We start from the raw sequence: 19,983 nt of genomic DNA, 5'->3' as shown, positions 1-19,983 counted from the left end.
CCACAATTCCTAAAAATTTAAGCGAAAATCCCGAAAATGGTATTTTTTACAATTTTAACCATATGGTCTACATTTCCTTCGGGGCTGGGAAAATACTTTGGGGATAAATAGGGAACAAATCAAGGTTTCTAAAGCTGCTTTCCGTTTTTTGATCCCAACTTTGGGATTTTAGAACATGTGGCCCAAAGTTGAAATTTTTATCAAAAAATAGGTCAAATTCCGAAGGACGAAAGGGCAACATGTTCAAAAAATAGGACATGTTTTTTATATCAAAATGTTCTCTGTAAAGCTACCTTACAGAAAAGCATAAAATTGTTATATGTTCTTAAAGAAAGTTTTTTTTTAATAAAAAAGATTTAAGTCACCTTTTCATCCAAAAAACAGCAAAAATCTACTATTTTTTGAATTCTTAAATTGAAAATCGTTTATTTTTGCATTTGTTATTAACAAATGCTTTATGCTTTTTTTTTAATGTTGACAATTTGTATATTAAACGTTTAAATTAAGATTACACACTTTGTGTATAAAACTTTCTATTTATTCAAAATACTAAATTTGTATTTGATTTTGATAAACGTTTAACATTTTAAATTTACGCATATTGTGCAATTTTACATGAAAACTTACATATTTTACATATTTATATTTAAAACTTACTAATAAATTTATATGCATTTTTTTTAGAGTGTGGATCACCAATTCAAAGGCGAAGACATACTGATTTTGTTTTTTAAAAAAAGAGAAGTAACACTCAGGCAATTAATATTCCTATATATTAGTTGTGTTACTTTCTTGGGAAAGGTGATAGATTGTAGAAGGAAATGTGGTGAGAGGATGAGAAACTCAACCTCCGTCGCACAGAGGGTGGAAATGTACCAAAAGTGGCGATTAATTCAAAAGCTGATCTTTATCTATCAATGTCATGTTTGGTATTGGGTTAAAGTGCATTAAATAATACATCACTAACTGCTAAAAGTACAGTTGTGAGTAACTAACTTTATTGGCAGTGAGCGGTCAAAGTCAAATAATTTTTAAAAATTTTGCGAACTGTTGTTAAAATTTAAAAAAAGTTCAGGGCAAGATCGGGTAAATTTCATTAAATGCTCTTAAAATATGACATTTCAGCTTATATATCCCAAAAAAATAGTGCGGGTTTATTGAGGTTTTTTACTTATTTAAGTTATAGTGAAAAAACTCCTGTTGCTAAAAAAATATGCTGAAACAAAAAATGTTAAAAAAATTTTTTTCCATTTTTTTAAAGTTGTGTTTTTATGTATTTATGATTATTCATTACTAAAAAATTATAATATTCTCTTTTGTGACTTTTGTACATTTATAAAATTTTTTGAAAAACAAAAATTAGATTTTAAATTAAATTTATACTAATAATAAATACATATAATAAATTTATTATTTGAATTTTTTAATAGCACGTTAAGTATGCTTTAATTTCCAATTTTATTCATTAATTTATCGGTTTTCAGTTCAAAGTTACAGCATAAATTGTGAGCTAAGGTCTTTTTTTCCAAAAAAAATAACCATTATGTTGTGATTTTTATTATAAATGTCATAATCATAGGGTAACATAGAGACGATACAGAATTGTCAAAAACTTAAGTCTGTTGTCAAAAACCTACAGTGGTCGACATAAGTCTACGTACGACCACAATTTTTGCCACTTAATGAGAGAAAACCCGGTAAATAAAAAAAATAATAATGCAGTTTTGTTTGAAATCTATTTTTATTGCTATGCACCAAAAAAAATGTTGTTGCAATGTAAACTTGCAAAATTATTCATAAAAAACAATAAATAAACATTGACAAAAATCTACACACGACCACAGCATGTCCTGTTTTTTTGGAATACTAACAGATAAGCAATGCAATTTATTAAGTCTACAGTTCAAACAATATTCAGTAACTTTGAAAACACTGTTAAGCCTAGTACTCTGTTCATATTTGCGAAAAATCATGGTTTTTTCATAAGAAAAATTTTATATGCAGCTTGACAGCTCGCTGTTGGTTTTAATTTCGTGCGAAAGAAGTGCTGCGTATGTTATTTCGTGTGGAAAAATAAGATTGCCAGATTATTTCACATGTTTTCCACAATAAAAACAGAGTACAACTTTTGCGAAATTATTTCGCATATATTTCATTCCAAATATTTTATATGTAGTTTGACAGCATTTCGCACGAAATTTTGAACAGAGTACCTAGCCTTAGAGTTAAAAACATGCCGCGAAGTGGTTGCCCAAAGAAACTACATCGCACAGTGGGGCAGAATCGAAATTTTTTGGAAATAAATCTGGCATTTCTAAACGGCTGGTCCGATCGGGATAAAATTTTAATTGGGCGTAGCCAAGGAGTATTCGAGTTTAAGTTATTAAAATGGGCCCTACAAATAATCCAGGGGCGGCGCTATTAGGGTACCTTCGACATGTAAAATTTTTAAACACGTGCCATTTTTTTGTTTCCCATTCGATTTCAAAGAATTTCATATTTTTGGAAAGCGCTCGGCTAGATCTTGAAAAAACATGCTTGCGTGTGCTATTTATCTCTTATAATTTTCTAGTTATAGGCATTTCAAAATTGAAATTTTAAAATTTTGCCATAGCTTGGTCCGCTTTTTTAAAAATATAGGGCGCACTTTTGGACCGAATGGACTCGAATTATTTTGTTAGTTAGACAACTAAATTACCAACAACATACAAAAGATTTCAGAGCAATATCAATTACGAATCCAAAAATAACAGATTTTCAATTTAAAAATTCAAATAATAGTATATTTTTGCTGTTTTTTGGACAAAAAGGTGACATAAATCTTTTTTTTATTAAAAAACAACTTTCTTTAAGAACATATAACAATTTTATGTTTTTCTATAAAGTTTCTTTACGGAGAACATTTTGGTATAAAAAACATGTCCCATTTTTCGAACATGTCGGCCCCACCCCCTTTGAATATTGACCTATTTTTTATCAAAATTTCAACTTTGGGCCACATGTTCTAAAATCCCAAAGCTGGGATCAGTAAACGGAAAGCAGTTTTTTAAACCCTGATGTGTTCCCTATTTATTCCTAAAGTATTTTCCTAGCCCCGAAGGAAATGTGGACCCTATAGACAAAATTGTAAAAAATACCATTTTTGGGATTTTCGCTCCAATTTTTAGGAACTGCGGGATTCCCTTTGACCTTTTGACAAGTTTTTTTACACCTTGTTATTTAGAATGAGAAACTTAAAAAACGCTGAAAATTTCATTGAGTTTCGTTAATAAATAAAGATTTTATTACATATTACATATTCATTGAGTTTCTAAAACTAAAATTTATATCAAAATTTTAATAGGATTGCAAATATTAGGAACAATTTGATCCACATTCATTCCGAGCTACATATATGTTTTTGTTTAGTTAAGTTAATTTTTGGTCTTACAAAAAAAATTTCAAGTCAATATCTCAATTAGATTCAAAAATATGCCACTTTAAAACTCCGTCCTTCAAAAATATTGCACTTTTTCACACTAAAGAATTTGTATAAATTTTCTTAATGTGACTGAGTCAGAACCAGTGACTTGTGTTGAATCCCCTAAAGATAGGAGATAGGGGGTTAAGATCTTCCCCAAAAATGATCCCCATAAAATTCCACAATATAACTCTGACAATAAGAATTCTCTCAGATATTAACTTACAAAATTTTTTTCAGTTAGTATAATGCTACCTTCGATCAAAAAATTAAAACTTTGACCCACTGTAAAATATAATATTTCGCTATCTTTCCATTAGAAATTCCAAATATTGAAAAATTTTACCTTTGATCTCACTATTTTATGAAGACTTTCAGACTATATTTAAAATTACCTGGACTATAATATTCTGAACAGATTTTACTTAAAATTATTAATAACAGTAAGAAAATTGGGCTCATTTGCCAAAATATGGCCAAAAAATTAGTTTTTCTCGAAAATCGCAAAACTTATATCACAGGTACGGAAAAACTATAGGAGGTATTGACATACTTTTTTCACATTTTTATTCCCTATTATGTTGTTAATAAATCCACATGTGATGATCAAAAAATTCTGGAATTTGTTTAACAACATTTTTAAAAATTTTAAATTGGAGTTTTGAAACTGCAGGTTATACCTGCGAATAGGATAACTGTATACTATGAAGATAAAAACTCATATACAAGTAAATACGGATATATTTTAAATAAAAATTTAGCTTTTATTTTAATATTTCTCAAAATATGTTAATTTTGTTCCTACATTTCTTGTTCTAGTGGCCTAAAACACGTTAATGGCCTGGCGATTTTTTTTAATAACTTTAACATTTTTTAACCAATGCATTTTTTTCCCTTGTAAATGCACCTCAAAACTAAATCGAAAGTCGGCACGGGTTGCCCTTCTTAGAACAAGCTAAAATTTTTTTTGGTGGTATTTAAGGTCATTACGAAAGTTTTCAGCGGGTACCGTCTCAACATTTCAAAAAATTTAATTCTAAGGGACACTCTAATGTACATATAGGTGAAAACGATCAAAATGGTATGCTTGACATGACTCTCCGATATTTTCTTGTGATGGCTTTTTTCCTTTGAAATTTAAAGAATAATTATTATTTTCATTCCCTGGTTTTCATTTATTACCAACATACAGTACAAAATCTAAATATACTTTATGTAGTCACTAGCTGACCCGACAGACGTTGTCCTGCCCTGGGTTATGTTTGATTTACATTTTAAAATATGTACAATAAAATAAATCTTATGGTCATAGAACAAAATATATGTAAACCTAAGTCTGTTGTCAAAAACCTAAGTCATGCAACAACAGAATACATGTAAATCAATGTATATATTATGAGTTTTTATATAAGTAATCGAATTTTGGTCTCAAATCTGAGTGGTCGCAGATCGAGCTCTTTTTCTTGATTAAACGCTAATTGGCCAATTTATTAGCGAATTTAGATATTTGAGTTTTTATATAAAAAATCGATTTTTTGTCAGAAATATGAGTGATCACAGATCGAGATTTTTTTCTTGATTACACGCTTATTGGCCAAGTTATTAGCGAATTTAGATATTTTGAGTTTTTATATAAAAAATCGATTTTTTGGTCAGAAATATGAGTGATCACAGATCGAGCTGCTTTTCTTGATTAAAAGCTTCTTGGCCAATTTATTAGCGAATTTAGATATTTGAGTTTTTATATAAAAAATCGATTTTTTGTCAGTAATATGAGTGATCACAGATCGAGATTTTTTTCTTGATTACACGCATATTGGCCAAGTTATTTTTTGTCGGAAATATGAGTGATCTCAGATCGACCTCTTTTTCTTCATTAAATGCTTATTGGCCAAGTTATTAGCGAATTTAGATATTTTGAGTTTTTATATACAAAGATAGATTTTTGGAAATTGAAATATGAGTGATCACAGATCGAGCTGCTTTTCTTGATTAAACGCTTATTGGCCAAGTTATTCGCGAATTTAGATATTTTGAGTATTTATATTGTTACGTTTTATCCTTTTCAAAACGTTTGGTTTATTTCCTTTAAATAAACCGGATAACTCGTAACAACTCTTTATTTATTCAAATGTACAACAACAACAGAATTAAATAGTCACTCAATGTTTTTTATACACGTTTGTAAATTCGCAGAAATACAGACACAATTTATAATGTACACGAATTTACTTGAAAAACACAACACACTTTAAGGCACTCAGTTGATGTTTATTCGAAAAGCGTCTCTGATCAACTGACTAACGACTGCAACCTCTGCCACTATTTATAACACTGCCATCTGCACTCTAGATTGTTCTTTAACTGTCAAAATTCGAATATTCTAGATCTTACTAATACATACGCCATCTGTGGTGTACTTTCTACAATGTTCTTGAACTGAATATTCGAGTTTTGTTGTTGTGTCACCCATTAAACTGGGAAGATAATAATTATTTTTACTCTTAGTTAAGCCACTAGTTCTACCCTGTGCTTATGGTGAACTATTTACGTATTTACGCGTAAACAAATAATGCTGATGGTGTTCCGACACCGGAACAGGCGACATACAATTGCTAATTGTCATTGCGAATGCAAGCCGTAACGGAAACTGCAAGTGTTTAAAATCGAACGGAATGTCGGTCGGAGCCATTGGTATCCATGGTATCAAAACGGCTTCTCCTTTGTACTTTCCATTAAGTATTGTTGCTTCGATGAGTTTATTCATCAGATTTTTTTACCGCAAGTCGGTTGCTATTACAAAGACGTGGTTGGTTTATGTTTCATAACATTATGGTTACCGATCAAACTTTCAGTTGGAGATTGTTAGGCGGTAATCCGGATAATTCCAGCGAGTTTAAAAACTACATCATCTTGGGAAGTAACGGAATCCGCCGATACGTCATCAATTCGACAGCAATTTTAGTTTGAATCTTAAATTTCAATTCGTCGACATCAATGTTTTTCGCAGCCAATATAGCACGTTTGCTCAACCAATCGTGATTATTGTAATTTTGTTCAATGCATAGATGGGGGTAGTGCACTAATTTTGCAGTTTGCACTAATACTTAGTGATAGTGCAAAATTAGTGCAATCATTTTGTTCACATTTAGTGATGAGTTGAAAATTAGCAGCCTCACTAAGCATTAGTGATAGTGAGTTAAAAAATTTTGCATTCAAAATAAAATTAGTTGATTTAAAAAAATGCAATCATCAGTTTATTGCAACTTTTTTGTATGCACTAATTTGAGTGCAACTTCAAATTGTGCACTAAATTTTTAAGTTCAAAATGGTTTAAGTTTATTCCCGTACACTAATTTAAAACTTAAGACTAATATTTCATTAAAAATAACAATAAATATTTAAAATTTTTATTTTTCGAGTTTGGATTTAACAATTTCATGACTACTCATTTTTGAAAATTTATTGATAGTATGTTTAATGCACCCTTTTTTGATTGCAGGTTAAAATTTTGCACTAATTAATTGTAGTGCAGATTTTTGCACTAAATCTTCGTTTAGTGATAGTTAAAAAATTATCACTATCACTATTTTTTTTAGTGCTAGTTAAGAAATAAGCACTATCACTAAAGCTGATAAAAATTAGTGCAAACTAAATTTTTTGCAATTTTAGTGAGTGATAGTGCAATGCTGATTTCAATCAACATTTAGTGCACTACCCCCAACTATGGTACAATGTTTGTAAACACCTTTCGTATGAGTTCGGATTTTGATTCGGTGAATTTTGCAAAAGCAAATAGACACACTCATCGTTTCTTGGATGGACCTAATGGACACATTTAAAAAAATCTGGTCAATGTTGTAGATGGCGGTCGATCAACTCTTAAGTATACTCTTTGACCATTTTCTAGATTTGCGGCTAAATGAACAACAGTTGGATATATTTCATGAATGGAAAATGAAAAAATGCGCCAAATGGCTTCGTTACTGCTGACATAGCGGCCCATATGAAATTGACATGTCACTACCATTGGTCACTTATTTACAGATGCATTCGATAAGTGGGCGTATTATTGGGAGTAAAAAACTTTTGTGGACTATTGCGAACATTTAAAAAAATATCCAAATCGATCCAGGCTTTCTGCGATTTTAGATATATCGAAAAAAGTGGGCGTGGTAAATTTTTCTTACGAATTTTACTACGAACATTTAGAAAAAAATTTAGCCAAATAGTTGCAGCCGTTTTCCGATTTTAGATAATTCGAAAAAAGTGGGCGTGGTAAATTTTTCCTTTAGTAAAAACTTAAATTGGATAACTACGAAATTTAAAAAAAAAGAATTAGTCAAAACGTCGTAGCCGCCCACATTTTTCGATTTCAGATAAATCGAAAAAAGTGGGCGTGGTCAATTTTTCATTCCGTAAAATCCTAAGTTGGACTATGACCAACATTTTAAAAAAATCTGTCTAAATCGCCGTTCTTAAGGTAGTGTCACACATGACAAATATTTGACGAAAATGACGTCACCACTAAATACCTTTGAATTCTTTTATTTATTTAAAAAAACTTATTTTCTTAGGATGATTCAAAACAAAACATTTAGTTTTATTTTATTTGATGGTGTTTGATCTTACAAAACACTTGTAAAAGTAAATAATAGGGTATTCGAATTATTCGATGTTTCTCTTGTTTCTCGAATAAAACGAATAATTCGAATAAGAGATTATAACTTGTTCGTATAATTCGATCACACGTTTAAAATTAATCGAATAATTTACATTTTTTTAAAAAAAGTAAAGAATGAAGTTTTGATGTCATTTTTTAATATTTTATTGTTAAAGAAAAACAAAAAATAACGTTAAAGTTAAAAATTCAAGTATTGATAATGTTAAAAAACATTCGAAAACAAAGTCCATCACTTAATTTTCAACAGAAATATTCTGATCAGATTAACTCCCGAACAATCTACAAAACAATTGACTAGCAAACCCTTTTGTTTCCGTTTTGGAGCTATGCTTTAAAAAATCGTATTAAGACCTTTTTTATTTCGTTCATTAATTCGGGTTTAAAAATGAGTAAATAATTATTTATTAAATGAATTATTCACTATTTGTAACAAATTGTATTATACATCAAGCTCTATCAACGTTGCCGAATCTTTGCTTAATAAAGTTGTCTTGGGGAATTACACAATAAAGGGACTCTGTCCAAAGTTTGATATCATTGTCAGTGAACGTGGCTAATTTGAAGCATGATTGACGCATTTACAAATACGCAAGAAGTTTATTACCATGTTAGACAAAGATGTTCAACGATGTTCAAAATCATGTATAAGACGAACTCCATGCTTTTCTTGCAACAAAACTTAGTTTGCAATATTTGTGTTTACATTCGATTTATTAAATATTTTGCAACACTTACGTACGCGGTTAATAACATTACTTAAATATATTTTAAGATCTTGGCCTTCATCTATTTCAATGTAATCATTATAAATGTCATCCTCAATATCACTTTCGACGACCGTTTCAAAATCACATTCTCCATCACATTCAATTCACTTTAATCTAAGTTAAAATTTTGATTATTAATTGCGATTCTTCTAATATTGCGCCAGCTAAATAACAAATATTTGATTCCGCACCTTTTATTTTCATTGGTTCAAGTCCTAAGTTAAAAATTTTGAAAGATTTGTTTTTAGAATTGTAACTTCTTGCAGTAATATTATATTTATAGAAGGAGCTATCGGAACACTCATCTACATTGATCGAAAGTCGCTTTGTTAGACTTGGGTAGTTCATGAACGAACTAGTTCAAATCATATGCTCACTTAGTTCAGTATTGAACTATGAACTAAAATGGTTCATATGTGCGCTCTTAACTTAATTAAATCTGTTATTTTAGTTCAGAACAGAGAGACAATTTTAATATTTTATTATAAGACATGTATTACTCGTTTCTTGTTCTTTTATAAATATGTAGTTCAAAAGTCAAAAAGAGCGATTGAACTAGAAGAGGTATCTAGTTCATTTTTGAACTATGAACTAAAATGAGCGGTCATTGAAATGAACTATTAAGCACAAGTCTTTAGTTATTTGTCGAATTTCAGAAACAATACAATTTTTGTGAGTCATTATTACTTATTTAAATTTAAAATTATGAATAATTTTAAGCAATTTAATAAATTTAAATATATGTGTACATTTATTCGTTTTATTCGATTGTTCTACATAAAATAGTTCGAATTATTCGTTATTCGAAAATGGCCATTTTTATATTGTTCGAATAATTATTCGTAAGAAATTATTCGATTAATGGAATGAATACCCCAGTAAACACTTGAAATAATTTTGTGTTAAAAAAGTGGTTACGTTTTTTTGAGCAAATATTTGCCATGTGTGACCCTTTACCTTTACGTTATTTCGAATGGTTGTTTTCTAAAACCTAAAAAACGTATCATCAATATAAATTAGCATGAAAAAATTAAAACATAAATACAAATATTTTAATAAAAGCAGTTATATATATTTTTATATCTATTATGATTTTTTTATTTCAATTACTAACAACAACTTATTTAAACTAAAAAAACGGTACTTCATTAAATGTTCATAAAGACTCCAAAAAATATTCAATTGCAATGATTTTTAAAAAAAAATTTAGGAAACTATCTAAAATAGTTTCTCGAATTTAAACAATATACAATGGCAGCCTTTCTGGATATAGAGGGAGCTTTCAATAATGAAACTACTCTTGCAATTCAGCAAGCTCTTACTAACCTAGACGTTAAAGAATATATCAATAACTGGTTAGTAACAATGCTGAAATCAAAAATAGTTACAGCAAATCTTGGTAATAGCGTTAAGTCCAAGCAAGTTGGCAAAGGCACAACACAGGGTGGAGCAAATTCTCCACTACTTCGGCTTATCGTTATTAACTCTATTCTCATTGATCTAGACAGAAAAGGGATAAAAGTTGTCGCTTATGCGGACGACGTGGTGATACTCGTATCAGGTCTGTTTCCGAAAGTGATTAGTGGTATTATGTTCACTGAGTTAGGGTTGCTCGACAACTGGGCCACGGTAAGTGGTCTTTGGGTTAATCCAAGCAAAACGGAACTTGCACTTTTCACGACAAAGACCAAGATTCCTAGCTTCAAACTTCCACGATTGAAAAACTGCGAAATCCCCCTTTCAAATAATGCAAAATATCTAGGTATTTCTAAATACTCAACACAAAGTAAAAAAGGCAACGGTGGCCTATTATACCTGTCGTTGGATGTTTGGTAGAAAATGGGGACTTAGTCCCAGCATAGTTAAATGGATGTATACGGCTATAGTACGGACAATCCCACTTGTGTGGTGGACTGCTACTAGAAGGATGTATGTCGTAGACCAACTATACAAAGTCCAGAGATCAGCCTGCATTGGTATAACGGGCGCACTAAGAACTAGTCCTTCAGAGGCACTGAACACTATATTGCACCTTGTGCCAATAGACCTTCACATAATGGTCACCTCTGCCTGCAGCGAAGAGAGGCTTCAAGCATCTGGTTTTTGGAGATCGAGAACATATTGCCACGTGGGGATTTTGGGCCAGTTGCCTTCGATCGTTCTCCAACCATCTGACTATATTACTCCATACACAGATTTTGATAGGGTATTCAAGGTCTTAATTCCCTCCAGGAGTGTGTGGGGTAGGGGTAATCTCGTGTACAAATATGACACTAGGATATATACAGACGGTTCTAAAATGAGCAGTGGTGTTGGTTCTGGCATCTTCTGTGACGAACCTAAGGTAGGCTTTTCGTATCGTCATCCGAATGAGTGTAGTGTTTTCCAGCCGGAAATTTTTGCAATCATGGCAGCTTGCAATACACTAAATGATCATAATACCCGCGGGAGTCAGGCGGCACTTCTCTCACTGAATGCCTACACAATTTCTGCCTTAGATATCTCCAATGCGGTGTCAGTAGCAATTCCACAGGGGTCTTTTAAAGGTATCAGCCTCAGACATTTTCTTACAAAGGCAGAGAATAGATGGCGTAATTTAGACACATGTAGGGTAGCCAAGTTGATGTGGCCATCTTTTAACGATAAACTGATAACCCAGAATAGAAGGGATATATCAAGGTTGCTGGCAGTATTAACGGGACACTGGGCGTTAGGCAAGCATGCAAATCGCCTGGGACTCCCTTTTAACGATCATTGTCGTAGTTGTAAGGATAGGGAAAAAGAGGAAACGATTTTCCACCTTCTCTGCGAATGCCCAGCCCTGAGTGTCAAGAGACTTAAATTCATGGGCAACTATACATTGACTAACCTCGGTGAGGTAGCCGGGTCTAAACTTAATGACCTACTGAGATATCTCACAGCTACAGGTTGAGTCTAGCTAGCACGACTCTTTCTATCTTTTTTGTGCACATTTTAGTTACATTGCGATGTAAACGACATTACATCTGACGAGTGGTGTGGTCTTATCAAAACGGGGTCCCTTCGACTCTACTTGATTGTTCGCACGTAGTGAACTACCACGTAAACCAACCAACCATCTAAAATAAGGTCAAATATTAATTTATTTATTAATTATCTTGCAGATATTTGTCGAATTTTCAAAACAAAATATCTACAAGAAGTTGTCTAGTTTTTGTAATTACTCCTTCTAGTTAAACTCAACTCTCTTTAAGTAAAACTATTAAAAAACATAGCTTTTAGTGACGACTTAAACTTAAACTTACGTTGTCATATTTGTTATCAGCGTGATATGTTTTGGATGAGGGGACCTCTTCAACTTTTTTTTTTATGAATGTATTAATAAATATGAAATAAAATCGAAGACGAATTTAATTTCAATAAACTTTATTTTGATCTTAACATTAGTTTAATTATCTTGAAGGATTAAATATTTTTCCAAAACAAAAATGAAACGAAAGCAACACATATTTTATCTACAGTTTACTTAGTTTAAACATTTTTACATTTAAGATTTTTCATGTGAAATTGTTCAACTACCATTCTACTTATAACTGAATTCAAAATCAACAATGAGTTATACTTTCAATTTTTTACAATCCCCATATTGCAGCGTACTTTATATATGAACGCGAAAGTTAAGTTTTGTGTTCATAAACGTAATAAAAAAAGAGTTTCAAAAATATGTGTGTTAACACTTGTAAAAATTGTAATATTGGAACACATTTAGCTGTAATGTTGTACTTACATTCCGCATGAATCTAGTTAATTGCAAATACTCGTACGAGTGTGTATTTACATTATTATGATGCAAAATACTCGTACTCGTATCGATTCATTTAATTCCACTTGATTAAATTTGAATTGTATGGCAGACATTGAATTTTATTGCGCATAAATACATTCGAAAAAGTACACATTTATAAAGACTAGATAATTGTTTAAACCGATTGAGCACTCAAAGAAATCTACACATATGCTTTGGTGATTCCAAATATTTACAAAAGTTTGTTGTAAGGAATTAATTGTGTGGTTAAATTGCTTAGAAATTCCGATAAGTGCAGACCTAATTCGGAAGAAATTGTTAGATTAAACCCATTTGTTCCAATAATTAGATCCTTATCTTCATAACTTTTAAACAGTATTATTACACAGGTCAACAGCAAAAAAAGGCTTCACTATCCACTATATAGATTTGATGTATTATGGTTACCTAAGTGTAAAAATGGTAAAAATTTTGAATTCTATGGATGATTTTTTTTTCTAAAATTGTGAATTTTTGTGGATGTTTCTCCACATAATTTATGATAACTCAAAAAGGGTTTATCCGATATTATTGAAGTAAACTTAAAAGAGTTCCAATTTATATAATCTGTTTATTAGAGTGTCCCTTAGAATTAAATTTTTTGAAATGTTGACACGCTACCCCCTGAAAACTTTCGTATTGACCTAAAATACCACCAACATTTTTTTTTAGCTTTTTCTAAGAAGGGCAACCCTTGCCGACTTTCGATTTAGTTTTGAGGTGCATTTACAAGGGGAAAAATTCATTAAGAGCACTTGGTGTCAAAATGACTGTCTTTTTCGTGATTTTAAAAGTTGAGGGTCATTTGGATCCCGAGTGCTATTAAGGGTTAATTTCCAGTTTAGTACTGTTATTGTAAATTCTAGACTTCATGTTATATTTTTCTTAAGTTTCATCAAAATCTGCCAAAAAATATATAATATTTCGCTATCTTTTCATTAGAAATTCCAAATATTGAAAAATTTGACCTTTGACCTTCACGATTTAAGGGTTAACGTTTTCCGATTTTATGAAAACTTTCAGACTATATTTAGAAATACCTGAACTATAATATTCTGAACAGATTTGACTTAAAATTAATAACCGTAAGGAAATTTGGTTCATTCGCCAAAATATGACCCAAAAATTAGTTTTTCTTGAAAATCGCAAAATTTATATCGCAGGAACGGAAAAACTATAGGAGGTATTGACATAATTTTTTCACATTTTTATTCCCTATTATGTTGTCAATCTCCATGTGATGGTCAAAAAATTCTGAAATTTGTTTAACAAAATTTTTAAAAATTTGAAATTGGAGAAACTTTTGAAACTGCCATTTAAAAAAATATTTTTTTTTTGGTTATACCTGCGAATAGGTTAACTGTATCCTATGAAGATAAAAACTCATATACAAGTAAATATGGATATATTTTAACTAATATCTCATTAAAACGACAATTACGAACACATTTCGATTCAAATCAAATTGCAAAATTAATTAGTTAATAGCAAAAATTTAAAAAAAAAACTGAAAAAAATGCATTTTTCCCCTTGTAAATTCACCACAAAACTAAATCGAAAGTCGGCACGGGTTGCCCTTCTTAGAAAAAGCTAAAAAAATGTTGGTGGTATTTTAGGTCATTACGAAAGTTTTCAGGGGGTACCGTGTAAACATTTCAAAAAATTTAATTCTAAGGGACACTACTGTTTATGTATTGCGTTTTAATCGGCTCAGTAGTTGCGGAGTTATAATAAAAAATTTTAGCAAAAAAATATATTTTTTACGTGAAAATAGCTAACTTTTTTGTTTTAAAAAACTAATGAAAAATCGAAAACGGCAGAAATGGTTCAGGTTTATTTCGTTATCGCAAACCCAAATATAATTGCAACTAAATGAGTTATCGATCATAAAAATCTATTGATTATTTTCGAATTTATTCACAATTAAGTGAATTCGCTTTTTTTTACCTACCTTGGTCTGCTTTTTTGCTAATAATGGATTCAATTCTTTACTGATTTTCTTGAAATAGCTTTTTTTGAATTAACAAAATTTTTTGTTGCTAATAATCGTAATAAAGAACTGTTTCAAAATCTTTACTGAGTTAAAAGTTATATGTATTCAAACTTAAAAAAATAAAAAAGGTATTTTTTCGCCATTTTTTTCAACAAAAGTACTTACATTAATTTTAAATTATACAGAAAATTAAAACGCAGCAACAACTATTATAATATATTAGGACATTATGACAATATGACTAATAGCAGACCGTGAGAATATCCCAAATGTATTTACATTTTTCTGAAAGATAATATTTTAGGAATTATTATAAAAGCAAAATAATATCAAAATTCGCATTATTCCAGAGTATTCCGAAGTAGACCTATTTTTTATATAAATTTCAAATATAGATAACATTTTCTCTAGTCGCATAGCTGCTTTCCAAAAATTAAGACCTGTTTTGTATGTCCCCATATGTTCTTCAATATCGTGCAATGGGATTTCATATCCCCGAACTTGACGCCTTCAATATATCCAAAAACCCTAAAAATAAAATTTTTAAAAATTTTTTTTTTCACTTTTGGGTTTGGATCAAAAGTTTCATTAAAAACGAGTCATAAACAAAACTTTTTTTTGCATTTTAAAAATTAAAATTTTACAAAAAAATCAGCTACCATTTTTTATTCCAATATTTTTGAAAAAACTCTTCTATAATTTTTTGCATTCTTAGAAATGTACTTTCTTACTTTTTTGTTAAGGAAATTTGAAAATATTTATGGGAAAATGCTTAAAAAAATATATGTAAAAATCGTACGTTCGCGTCTGGTACTTAAGCCAATTAAACAAAAATCAATATAGATATTTTATTGTATAAATCGTCAGCTTAGTACCATTTTTTGAATTTTATAGGAGAGACAAAAAACGTTCTATCTTTTTTTGCTTTCAATATTCCTTAGAGCTGTAAACGCAGTTCTCTCCTATGATCTGTTGGCTTTAAGTATCAGTTGAAAAACTAAAGTATTTGAAATGACTTTAGAAACTGAAGCCATTTTTAGAGACTTAGCTCTTTTGATTTTGTGTTTTTTTTGGCTGGACTTAGCACATTTTCTTATAATACATTTTAATTTCTCGTTTTATTATTTTACAAATTTGTTTTATTATTTTATATTATTTAAATACAAAGTAGATTTAAATAGCATATTCAGTGTTTTTTGCTGGACTTAGCATGTTTTCTTATTATTATTATTTTGGAGTTAGCACTTTTATATATTTTAAGTAAAAATGTGCTTTAAATTTAATATTTCTCAAAATATGTTAATTTTGTTCATATATTTCTTGTTCTAGTTGTCTGAGACACGTTAATGTCCTGGCGAATTTTTAATAACTTTAAACTTAACTAACTTATATAACTTAAAGTTCTCACGAACTTTAACCCTCGTGTGGCACACCAATTTTTAACCGATAGAGCTCAAACTTTTGTCAAAATTTTTTTTATACTAACCTAACACAAAACTGCCCTTCGAAACAGATGAGTTTTAAATTTGTCCATACATTGAAGGTCCACCTTAGTAACAATAGTTTATAACTATCATTATGAATACTTAAACTCGATGAAATCCATCTTTTGCACTAAACTTAGAGCTACCAAAATGCTATCGAATCGAAAAAATGCTGGGGAAAGTTCTGTTTTCTATATTTTTTGGACATCAAAAGCGTACGAACGTAAATAAACCTAAATATCTATTCAACTGCAAGATATTCAGATTACAAATGGACTGTTAGGTTGTAGCTCGGCTCAGCTACAACCTTGTGAAATTTCGTTACGATATCTCCAATATTTCCCGAGATACTGAATTATTTTCAAAAAATAAATTTCTGAACCACTGTTAGATACTACACAATGAAGTAGCGAAATATCGAAATAAAAATATAAAGATTTTTATAAAATAGGCCTTGAGATTAAATAAATAACATTTTAAAATTTTGGTATATAAATAGCACTAACAGTAATCAAATGAGAAGAAAAGATTCTTACCTGCACAACTTTTGAACGATCAATACTATTTGTATTTTTTGAGAAACAGAACAAATAGTATGTGACCTTATAATTTTTACGGACACCATATATCCATACATACATAGACTCATATTCAAACTAAACGTATTTAGATTCACCAGGGATCTGACGAATAAAGGTACTTGTTAAATTTGGTTTTACTTCCGTAAATTACATTACTCTACTTAAGTTAGGAGATTTTTGGTTTATTCGCAAGTTTCAAATTGAAACCGAAAATGTGTGTGAATTGGAATTTTTTAACGACTACCATTATTAATTACTAAAATCATAAATTAATTTGACATGCAAACAAAAAAAAAAAACACCGACTACATATATAAAATTACATTTGTATTTAATCATTACAATTACAGATACACACACACACACAAACACATTAATTTTATTATAAATTGTATTTTATTTATGTGTATGAATTCATTATACTTTATAAACCCCCATAATATTACCACCTGATTGTTAGAGTACAGTCGGCAGAGGCCACCGAGTAGACGGGCAGGCAAACTGCTACATCTCCACTACCAATAAAAACTACAACAAAAATATATAAAAAAAAATAAATAATATCAAAGTAAAAGTATTGATGATTATCAAAGTGTACATAAATTAAGTTGGATAAAATTGCGTTATCACAAGCTTCAAAATAATTAATGACTACTGCACCAATGCATCTCCTGTTCCTGCCCACACACACATACACACACACACGCATGCATGAATGCACAATCACATACACATGCAATTACAAATTTATAAGTGTGTGTGGGGATGTGTGTGTATAATAATTTTAGTACGTATTCCAATTTTGATAATTCATTGTTGCTTTAATCTAATGGATGAGTGAGTAATTTTCAACACACACACCCCAACAAAGTATGTAAATTTTGTTGCAAATTCTGCCGCACGCCTGTGTGTGTTTATTTGTAGGTGGTTGGTTTGTTGTTGTTTTTTGTAATCATAACAAGTTCACTATACGAGGATCAATCGATAGATTCACAATTTGGATATTTAATCTAATATATACATATGTAGGTGATCGCGAGAAAAAAATCGTATACATTTTTTTATATTTAAGTTTTATCTCAATATTTGTCTGTAAAAGGATCATAAACCCAATCCCAACGAGCATTTTACCATAAAACCTGGCCAAAAAGGCAAAAGCGAATTAAAAGAAATTTAAAAAAAAACTAAGTATGCAGCTTGATTTTCAGGTTGATATTTGTAGTGCTGAGTCAGGAAATTGAAGAATATTAAATGTGTTTTTCTTGTTTTTTTTTTTAAGATATCGTCCCCTTAATAAAAGAATAGTGTATAATTTGTTTGCTATTTCGAAATAATTGAGTTTAAAAAATGTTCACACTTCAAACAGATAATGTTTTTAAAGGCGAAAAACTGTTATATACCACAATAAAATTTTAAGTCTCTATTTTTAGGAACAAGAAAAAAAGCAGGGAGTAATAATTATGCATCAAAATTAATAATAGATATAACGCGATATCCACGAAAAGCACGAATTTGCATGCGATCAAGTCATTTTATACCATGCGAATAAAAATGTACATATACATATATGTATATCCATGTTACACATTGTTAAGAAGTGCGAGCAAAAATTGTTATTTCAATGCAGATGCCATAACAGCAACAAGATTATGTTTATACCTTGATGAGGTTTAACAGTATTTGGACTATGAAGAACTACAGTTTCTGGAATTAATAAGTAAATGGGGCTGTATAAATTTACAAAAGGAAATTATAGAGACGCCAATATAGCTCTTGTGTGCCGATTAAATTAATTAATAAACCCCATCGTCAACTTGGCTGTGTAGGCCACTCCGCATCCATTTTGTGCACGAAACTGGTGACGTCACTAGAGGGGAAATATAATACATAATGCAGCAATGCTGCAACGGACACAAAACCTACAATTAGGTATTACATTTGCGGCCAAATGTCAAAAGAAAGTTGCTCTAAAGTTTAGAGTTTAAACCCTAATTCATTGAATTTTAGATTTTTCACGCACGTTTAGTAAGCGTTGCTAATCGGGACTGATTTTTAAAAATTCCGGGGTTCGGGATTTGGTAAAGAATCCCAAAATCACGACCCGGGGTTTCGGGATTTTCGGGAAATCTAAAATCCCGAAAATTATAAGAAAGAAACGTACATAATTATGTCTTTACAATTGAAAGTACATTTTTTGTTTAGCAATTAATTTTTATTAGACACTAAAAAGCATAAAATACTTGCATGAGTACATTATATAAGAAGAAATAACAATAAAGTATGTACATAAGGCCGGGTCGATTTGTATGGACGATCAAAACGTAAAAAATCGTATAGCAGAAACGCGATCTACGCGAAATTCTATGAAATTATCCCCAAGAAACCATAGGTCTAAAATCAAATCCTATCTTGCGCATTTCGTCTTTTATCCTATAAAAAAACTATTAAAAAAAATATATATACTGAAATATCATTGGATAAAAGACGAAATGCGATAGTATTTGATTTTAGACCTATGGTATCTTTTTAGAATTTTCCGTAGAATGCGTTTCTGCTATACGATTTTTCGTGAAAAAAATCGACATACTGGTGAAAGCCGTAATTTAGTATAAAAAAGTGTTTATTTTAAATAGCTTCTTAAGAATACTATTGCGTCTATCTGCCATTCTGGAACGAATTTTGTTTTCGACATATGCTGCTGCCGAAATACATCTTTCACATTGGCAAACCCGTTTGCAAATACTTATAACAAATCTGAAAGTATTTTCCTCTTGTTCCTTCAGAAATAAAATTATGTATTTCTTTTGCAAGTTGAAAATCTACATTATAATTTGGTTTCGTTATTGTTATTTGGGGTTTTTAAATTTATTAATAATATCTTTTAGCCTTTTAGAAATATTTTCATTTTGTTCGAGCTCCTCATCTGAGATAAAATCAATTTCATTTGAAGAGGATTTAAATTGAGTTTTGTTAGATAACTTACAAAAAAAGTTGAAGAATTGATTTTTTAGAAAGGAAAACCAAAAATACCGTTTTCCTTTATTAACTGTATTGTAGCAGGAGTTGAGCTTAACAACTTTGCTGAACATCACTTTGCGATATTCGGGCATGTAGAATGTCAAAATGAATGAAAAAGTCACACAAAAATTACAATTTCCTCTATTTATTTATGAAAAACGGGATTTGGAAAA

This window comes from Calliphora vicina, chromosome 4 (genome assembly GCF_958450345.1).
Source record: "Calliphora vicina chromosome 4, idCalVici1.1, whole genome shotgun sequence".
Classification (NCBI taxonomy): Eukaryota; Metazoa; Arthropoda; class Insecta; order Diptera; family Calliphoridae; genus Calliphora; species Calliphora vicina.
Note: the sequence above shows the minus strand (reverse complement) of the source record.